This window comes from Echinops telfairi, unplaced genomic scaffold (assembly GCF_000313985.2).
Source record: "Echinops telfairi isolate 266 unplaced genomic scaffold, ASM31398v2 ScPeMD7_23;HRSCAF=83, whole genome shotgun sequence".
In the NCBI taxonomy this organism is placed as follows: Eukaryota; Metazoa; Chordata; class Mammalia; order Afrosoricida; family Tenrecidae; genus Echinops; species Echinops telfairi.
The window spans coordinates 86,604,606-86,614,632 of NW_022103920.1; positions in this window are offsets into that span (position 1 = coordinate 86,604,606).

Here is a 10,027-nt window from a genome sequence, read left to right on the forward strand (position 1 = left end):
TCATCCCTTCCTTGTGACCATTCTGTGAAGGGATGTCCAATTGTCTACAGCTGGGCTTTGGGTCTCCACTCTGACCCCCATCATTTTCATTGGTATATTTGTTTGGGGTCTTCTGATACCTGATCCCATCGACACTTTGTGATCACACAGGCTGGTGGGCTTCATCCATGTGGACTTTGTTACTTCCCTGCTAGATGTTTAGCTTCAAGCCTTTAAAACTCCAGGTGCTACATCTTTTAATAGGTGGGCACCATCAGCTTTCTTCACCACATTTGCTTATGCACCCATTTTGACTTCAACAATCATGTCAGGAAGGGGAGCATCACAGAAAGCCAGGTTATTAGAACAAAGTGTTCTTGCATTGAGGGAGTGAGTATATTCATTCAACTCAGTACTTTCTCTTGACTACATTGCACTTGATCAAACCCCACCAGGCATTCTACACCCTCCTCGTCATCAATTTTAGATCTCTTATTGATCCCTTGTCCCTGGGTTTGTTGGCCCCCCTCCCTTTCTCCACCTCCTCCTCTCGCTTATTCATAGTGGGCTTTTAGTGAACCTCCTTCCGTTTTGAAATACTGCCTTTCTTTTCCTTTTTGTTTTCTCCCTTCCTTCCTTTTTTGTTTTTATAAAAACTAAAGCTCACAGTTTTCGTATTTAGAATTTTAAAATCTATGGTGAAGGCAATGCCGTCCACTGAGAAATTCATTGTTTTCGAATTTTTTGGTAAAGTAAATACAGCCCTATTCATTTTAGGACCATCTTCTAAATTTTCCAAGTGAACTATCAGGATCCAAAATGCGGAACTATCAAGGTAAGCCAGGGCACAATGGACCAGAACATTTTCTATGAGGATGATGGCGTGATGGGGAATTCTGCCCCAGCGTCACCTGGAGCAGCAGAACAGTAGCTGCAAAGGCCCCATAACAGGAGGCGACGAGGAAGGAAGCCAGCATGGCTGCCATCAGAGTGCTGAGGAGAGAGGTCCCAAGTGGGGTCGGCGATCAGAGGAGTGAGGTGTTGAAAGTCAGCATGTGTCTGGGGGACCTGGCTTCTTCCCAGCTCCCGATGGAGCAACGCTAGGATAGTTGTAACACTCCTCTGCTCACTTTGTGGGAGGTAGAACAATCTAATGCAGAAAGTCATAAACTAGACATATCGGGCTTAACTTTCTCCCTGTCTCCATGGGGAGTTATTGTGTGTGTTGGGGGGTGGGGGGTGCTGCTTTGGCTTGTCTTCTTCTATGCCCTGGGTGACCCAGTGACTTGCAAGCAAGTCTCCGCAGTGCTGGGCTTCAGCCTGGAAAGAGTCCTGGTGCATGGTGGTTATGAGTGGGCTGCTAACCACAAGATCAGCAGTTCGAAACCACCAGCCACTCCGAGGGAGAAAGGTTTTCTACTCTCATAAAAGGTAATAGCCTTGGAAACCCACAGGGGAAGTTCTGCCCTGTCCTATATGCCGCTGTGAGTCAGAATTGATGACCACGAAAAAGCTGCCCCCTCCAACCCCACCCAGTTCCCTAATAAAGGGGATCTTTCGCTGTCCACTTGCCTTTTCCTTTTGTCTCTTTTCAGGCACCAGTGAGAGGAGCAAGGCACTGTCCTCAGAGACCAGGCAAAGCATGACATTTGGGTTTCAGTCTAAGTGGAATGGGCCAGAATTCTTTCTCACTTTACCCCACAGTGTCTGGCACCCTGCAAACATTTCCTCAGATAGGAAATGGACGAAAGTCAGTGTCAATAGCACCAGCTTTGGCCACCACACCCAGAATTTGAAGTCCCATTCATTCTGGGAAGAAACACATGGGGGAGTGGAGCCAAAGGAGTTCAAAATTCAAGCCAGCGAAGTCTTTTCAGAATGTCAATTATACAGTAACTCCGTTGCAGCTACACTATTCAGCAAAATTAAAATTGGAAAAAAAGGTACTACTGGATCTCCTCATTCTTTGTTTATGCATCATATGCAAAGTGGGACAAGCGAAAAGCCCAGACTTGATTGTCTGTTTCTTGAGCTATTGTAACATGCTATTGCTTCTGCTAGCAGTTTCCCCCAAAAAAGACTCTTTTCATTCTCCTATTCACTGCACTTACATTTCTGCCCATACTTTCTCACTAAAATCACTAATGATCTCCGTATTCCCAGATTCTCAAGAAAACTGCCCGTCTTTATTTTTAAATTGACTTATTTGAAGCATTCGCCTTGTCTTTCTTGAACTTACTTTTGCCTTGCATTCTGGAACCTCGTCTTTCACGGGTCTCCACGGCTGTGACCTTTGTGATAGCTCCCTACTCCGATGCTGTCCCTTGGATAACAGAGTACCCGGGATTCCGATCTTGGTTTGGATAGTTTATCTCACGCCACACACTCCCTCACCTGTGCTTTCTGCTGAAATCACTCAAAATGATAGCTTTGCTCAGACGCTTCAGGCTCATCTACCCAACTGTCTGCTGAATAGTTTCCCCGGATGTCCCGTAGGTCTATGAAATGCAGCATGTCAAACTAGAACTTCACCCTTCTGCTAACACCCTGGTGGGCTGAATACATCCGTTTGTTTCTTTCCCTTTGTCAAATGTCAAAGGTGAGTGGAAAGTCCTTTAGAGAAAATAAAACTTCACAGGCTAAGAAATAGGAGAGACAACCGCTAAGGAGGCAGGTCAAGAGGGTTTCTGTTGTCGTTCAGTGGAAAGGCGGCAGGTAATTTACAGAGAAAGCACTTTGTGATGGCGAGCAACAAGCCAACTCACGTGACTTATGACCCCTCCACTGGAAAGGAATCTGATGATCTGCATTTTCTTATAAACTGTCAGCCAGCCTGTCTGTCTTCATTCCCAGACTTCGCCCTTGTCTTTTGCCGTATCTAGTATTTAGATTATTTCTTAGCATGTTTGCAGTTCTGGAGGGAGAATGACTTGGCGTCCTACTCCGGTGAAGAGTTGCAATCTCAGGAACTCACGGGGCCAGTTCTACCCTCTCCTGGAGTGTTACTCTGAGTCGGCATTGATTGACGCCGTGGGTTTGGATTTGGCTTGGTGGTCCTGTAATGCGCGATGATGTTTCTTGTTTACATTCTGCTCTCCTCCCCTGTCAACTCTTTGTTCTTTTTTCATCCAATGAAAAGAAAACCAAGCAACTTTTGATTCCCTTGTACGCTGTCATCTCTCTTGTTTCTTAATCCATGGGATTTCTACTAAGATACACTTACATAGTTGTTATACATTGAATAAGAGTAGCAGTAATCTAAGGGGACTTCAAAACATTCTTGGAAAAATGGAATCGAATGATAATGCTGCAAATTTTTGAAGTCCACTCCTCTATGTATTTCAGGCCTTATTTTGTCCACAGTTGTTTCCTTGAGCGAAATAACTCATGTTTGTTTGTTCTAACATAGACTCCAGTCTCTTCCTGTGTAAAATGGAGGATTCGATGGGCTATATAAGTAAATCCCCAATGTCCTTCTCCCAGATCGGAATTTCTAGGAATTTTTAGGAAAAGTGGTCAAGGATCGTGAGAAAGCAGCAAGCGTTTCTTGATGCCTCCTTGCTCACAGCAAAACAAGGCCAAACTTGCTGGGGGTGTGAGCAGCTACACTTTGTTACCACTGTGTTTGTAAGGCTAGAAACCAGAGGCAGGTTATATTTGGTCCGTGCTATGAAACCAGCTAGATTGCACATCTTTGAGCATAGTTAAAAGCACAACACCAAAACCCATCAGCAAATGCTAATCCAGTGGCTTCCAGCAAGCATTCCCAAAGTTTCCAAAGTGTCTATGTAGCCACTCAATTTCAATGCATGTGGACCGTGAACTTGGGGAAAGGCCTTGTTTCTCATCAAGCGCCGCAGCTGGTCAGCGCAGAGTCCCTCGTGATGGCACAAAAGTTTCCTTCTCCTTCATGCAAGTGAGTGCTACCACATTGCAGTACTTGGAGGGGAAAGAAAAACAAAGCAGCACAACAAAAAAATTCTTTCCAGGTGATTTGGTGATTACAAATAATATTCTTCCTCATGAAATCCATGAAGAAAAATGTCCATTTCCCAAGTTGGCTATGGTTCCCACCTTCCCCTAGCAAAGGCTTCATCCATGCCCCCAAATTGACTTCATTTTCAGGAACCCTGGTGGTGTGGTAGGCTACACAGTGAGCTGCTAATGCAAGGTTGGAAGTTCAAAGCCACCAGCTGCACGATGAGAAAAAGAAGAGGCTGTATCCTCTCGTAAGCATTCACAGTCTCAGAAACCCTCCGTGGGGTCACTGGGAGGAATCAACTCAATGGCAGGGGGTATGGTTTGGGTGCCTAACACAAAGCCTGACTTCAAAATCGGAAATCAATAATTTGGAAGGCAATGCAGTTCAACAGAAGGAATCTAAAGGATTTAGAAAAGGCACACAGAGCTTCAAAAGTAACTTCTGCCACTTAAAAATGGTACATTTAGACCAAGTGTCTGCAGCTCAGAGTGGAACCACACGATCTTATGCTGCGGTTAAGGGCCCCGTTGTTTTGATCTCCAACCTTCCATTAGCAGCCAGGCATTTAACTGCTGTGCCACCAGGAACCCTTCCATTGTACCAGCAAGGGAAACATTTATAGATGTGTGTATATTGAACTATGTATAAAGATGTAAGAAGTAAGACAGGCCCTACCCTCACCTCAGACCTTGGAAAGGCCCCTGGCAACAGACCAGATGCTAAATAATCCAATTTCCTTTGCCTCGCCAGTGCTAAGTTATTATAATAAAGTGCACTTTCAGAGTGCAGGATGTATTTACTCAGCACCTAGAGCATGCATTAAAGCATTAACCTGAAAAAGAAGGAAGGGATTTAGATTGGTAAATATTCAGATACAGGACTTGGTGACAATCACCCAGATCACACATCACTGAGTTTGGGTTGGGAAAAACATAGTCCACATCAGGAGATTTGTCATGGTTCCCGGACCATGAAGGCTTTGTCTTGTAAAAGACTTAGAGGGCAGGGGGGGAATGTATTAAGGTTCCTGACATCCTGATCTGTCAATATCCAATTTGGACAGCACACATCCACTCTAAAAGTAACTCCTAGGTGGAAACGGATTCAGACTTCTTTCTTGCCTTCCTCACTCTTCATGTTCCCAACATAGAGTGAGTATAAAGGCTCACTCTATGTTCCCTTGTGTATATTTTTGCCACAACTAAAAAAATAACGATTACACTAATAACAATGAGTACAAAGAAGAAAATGTTATGGAACTGATTGTGGTCATGATTGTAAACTCCTTCTGGATATACTTGAACTATTGAATTGTATGATATGTGGATGGAGTGCCAATAAAACTGTTAAAAGACTCTCTACACCGCTAGCCTGGGCTTTTTTTCATTTTAAGTTTATGACTGCCATAAGTTATCGAGAAAAAATGTGGCTACCAGAACATTGTAGATAAAAGAGTCATTGAAATATCAATTGATAACTGAACATATATTATTTGTTCAATAAACTTGCATGTTTAGATTTTCCTCAAGGTCTTGTTCATTTATCCTTTTACGCAGTCTCATCTTTGACCATTCCATGCTAGCCCACATGTGTGTCAGTCCTGAGATTGCTTCTGGGCATTTCAAAACCATAGTCCCACCCTCTGCTGGCAGCTCTGCATGGGTACTCAACTGGTCCCTGAAGCCTACCAAGTTTGTAACAAGGCATAAGTGTCCTCCTCAAGTGCCCGCCTCCTTCTGGCTTCATAGCACCACACAATAATCTCTGGGTTCCAAAACTAAAAGTCTTCACAGAAAACTAGTTAAAAAGTTCTATTCTTCTTCCCTTTCTTCCAATCCTGACTTCCCTTCGGGACACTTGCAAAGCCTGTTTGTCCATATCTCAGTCTCAGGAGCTCTCCAATCACTTCAGCTAACTCTGTATGCTGGAATTCCTTCAGCGACCCTTTCACTGCATCCATGAAGTAGTGCAAATGTAAACTCCCTCTCCTGCATGATGTTCAATGTCCTCCACAATCAGAGCCCAGCATAACTTTCTAGGCCAAACTTACATGACTCCCTTGACAAATCCTATCTTCCAGCCACATTACCAACAACAAACAAACAAATTCAGTCATCAAGTTGATGCCAACTCATAGCAACCCTATAAAACAGGGAAGAGCTGCTGCTATGGATTTCTGAGCCTGTAAATCTATGGGAATAGAATGCCGTCTCGTTAAGACCTACATTTGACTCTACCTTCTTGTTATGAATCGCCATCAAGCAGACTCCAATCGTAGAGATTTCATGTGTACGCAGTAGAATGAAACATGGCCCCGTCTTGCCCATCTCCGTGCTGCTTATGACACCTGAGTCTGTTGTGGTGGTTTCTGTGTCTGTCCATCTCTCTGATGGTTTCCTCATTTACATGTCCTTTTCCAGTGATCCAACTTTCCTGACCATCTGTCCAAAGAAAGGGAATTGAGAGGCTCCCCATCCTCACTTCTCAGGAGGATTCTGGTTGTTCTGGTGAGCCACAGAATAGTCAATATTCTTTGCCAGCACTAGAGTTTAATACATCAATTATTCTGTCCATCTAATTTTCAGCATGCATATAAGGAGACTGAAAAGACCTTGGTATTTTATATCATTGTTAACCATCACCATTAACCCAGTGCCATCGTGTTGACTCTGAATCAGAGCAGCCCTTTAGGGTTTCTGAGACTGTGAGTCCTTATGGAAGCAGACAGCCTCTTCTTCTCCAGCAGAGTGGCTAGTGGATTTGAACTGCTGACCTTGTGATTAGTAAAGCCCAGGCAAATAGTTGGCACTAATCAATATCAGTTAAATAATGTCTATATCATTAAAATGATATCAGTAGAATCCAGTAGGGAGTATATATTTTTTTTCAACTTTTCTGTATATTTGAAGTTTTTTTTATAAGCATTGAGAAAAATATTAGTGGAATGAATAAATAGACGAATGAATTAATCTCTGGGGAGATGGGTTGCCTCAATCTTCAGACACAGCCAGAGATATAAAGAAGCCTTTTTGAAAGATGCATCAGTGGGTCATGGGGTACCAACAAGGAAATGAGAAATAGTCCAGGTGGGGATCCTGAAAATGGATTTGGGGCTCTTACTGTCAGCACTGGATTGTAGTGGTTCTGAGCTGGGCTGCTAACTGGAAGGTCAATAGTTCCAAACCACCACCCACTCTCATGAGAACGGCACGGCTTTCCACTCCAGTAAGGAATCTGTCTCAGAACCTTTGAGGCGGTTCTACCCTGTCCTGCAGGGTCACTGTGAATATGAGTCTGACTCTGCGGCAGTGTGCGGGTTTGTGTTCTTGTTTTTTTTCTCATGTCATCTATACCCTTCTGCAGCTCGGGTGGTCACAATGTAAGCTCTGATAGAATTCCCTCCTTCGGATTCGGATCATATGATTTGCAATCCTTGGATGACAAAGGCTGGTGTGCTTTTCCATGTACTTAGTTGATACTTCATTTAGATGGCTGCTTATTGTTGAGTCAAGCCATTGAACGCCCAGACACTATTCTTTCTGACTGGTGGGCACGTTCTGATTTCTTCACCACACATTGCTATAGTATTCATAGCTTCAGTGATCTCTTCATAAGGGTAAGCAGCATGCAGGGCCATATCATAGGAACTGATTGTTCTGAGATTGGAGCTAGAATTAAGTGCAATCCCCAAATCCATTGATATATCTATGATTTATATATGTCTCTGGTTCACTTTAGGGAAATCGCTATCATTTAATGATAAAGAACATTATAAATCATCCCATTGGGGCATAAGGTAATTCTACTGATTGTGTCATTAATTTAGTCAATGTTATAGAATTTAAAATGCTCTTGAGAAAAGAATATTGTACAAGTATAGCCTATCTTCAGATCACCATCTATGAATTGTTGATTTGAACAGATTAAACTCTTGTGTGACTGGACTCTATTTACAACACAATGGGCATTGGTGGCAGAGCAAAACTTGATTGTGGTGACAATTGCACAAATCTTCTTAATATGATCGAATGATTAAATTGTATGATATGTGAAGTAAAAGAGAGAGAGAAGTCTCAGAGTATTAAAAAGGTAAGATGCTAAGATTTGCTTTTCCAGGCTAATAGACCTGTTTTCTTCTCCAGGTTGTGCTTTAAAGCAGTACAAGGAAAATCATGTGGTTTTCTCTTTAAAGTTTTAGTTGTAACCTCTCTGAGGAGAAAGAAATCTCAGAACTAGGATTTCCATTACGCTTAGGGAGCATAGGTTATATGGAAAAAGTGTCTGGTCTTGTGACCTGATGCTTTGTTATTGCTTAAATCTTTGAATTTGCTAATGTACCCTCAAAGTCCAAATTCTCTTCATGGCTTAGATCAGAAAAGTATAGTCCTCGGTTTTCTACCCCACCCACCCCCATTGCTCTCTCCCGTATCAATATAGATGCAAAAGAGTTCTTTTTCTACAGGCAGCTTTCCAAATCTAAGAAATGGCTTCTTCCTCAGTCTTTGAAGAAGTAGGCAGAATGCTCCTTAGAAGGGAGGGTGGTGAGACTTTGTCTCGCTCACTTAGGCCTGTGATCAGGAAAGACCCTCCCTAGAAAAAGAGCTCATGTTTGGGAAAGTGGAGGGTCACTGAGAACAAGGAAAACTCCCTGGGAAGGACTGGCACAGCGTCTCAAACGTCCCAAGGATTGTGAGCCCGGCAAAGGCCGGGCAATGTTTCATCCTCTTGTAGTTCAGTTGCTGTAAGCTGGAGCTGACTAGAAGGCAACTAACAGCTCCCTGCTTAAGTCCTGCAGAATGCTCCTAGTTCAATCGATGAGTAGGACTCCGCCTTATTCAATTATTGAGAATGTTAGACTAATGAACTATTTGCTCTTTATTTTTTTTAGTAAGAATGAGTCATCCCCTGTCTACTGGGCTGGTGGGTGTGAATATTTGGGTATCAGATATTACCTGAAGCAGTCACTAAGCCCTTCCTCACTCTTTCTCTTGGTACTATGCAAAGGGATCACTCTCTATTCAACTTTTTGAACAAATCATATGCTTCCAAAAATTAAATTAATTAACAAAATGCTGGCTGCTCCTGGTTTTCTTGTTTTCCCCATCACGTGAACTCATAAATCCTGTGGGCTTCCTTAATACCCCTCTATGTCTTCTCCCTGCCTATTGGCCAAAGCCCACTTATTTCTCAGGCTATAAAAGCAGCCTAATAGAACCTCACTGTAAATTCGTTTATAAACTCAATCCACATATACTGTGGTGACCAGTTACGCCCCTCCAAAACAAGCAGCTCTTACAACAGATGAAGAAAACAGCGCCTTGCTGAAAATCACTGACATTACACTGTAAAGCATCTCAATTGGACCTGGGCCCACCGGGAGTGTATGAACAGAAACCGACCGAATAAGGGATCTAGACTACCTCTGCTAACAAAGCCAGAGTGGCCTTCGTTTCTCAAATGGTCCTGAATCCCATTCTGAATAACTCTCTTAAAAGTTAATTTCAAGTGAATAAATGTGTTCTTCTTGGACCAGCTGTCTTTGCCTCTCAGCTCCATTCTCACTCTGCCCACCCCAAGTCTTTAGCAGTGAAATGTTGAAGGGGGTGGAGAGAAGAAAAGGCAAATCCTGAGTGCTGCTTCCCCATTTACAGCAGAGGAGACCGAGGGAAGCCAAGCAATTCCCTGGATGATCCCCAAGGACCGGGTGCTGGAGCCAGGGTTCCAGGGCAGAGTTCTCCAGCTCTGAAACGCCTCGCCCTGGGCCCCGTGGTGTGTGCCAGGCAGGGAGAAGAGGAGAAAAGTTGCTCCTGGGCACTGGATAGGCAAAGTGGTCCCTAGATGGCCATGACGTTTCAACATCGTTGTGTTCTTTCTTCGCCATCGACCCCCAAATGCAGCCATGGTCACGTGTAAAGAAAACTACCTCCAACTGAGAAGTCAAGCCCCACACTGCCAAATTAAACCCAAGACACACCATCAGCATGTCCAGCTGTCCCACAAGAGACCAAGGCTTCCACGCTGTTGGAGTAAAGGACCGACTAGCAGAAGCTCCCCCGCCTTTTTCCA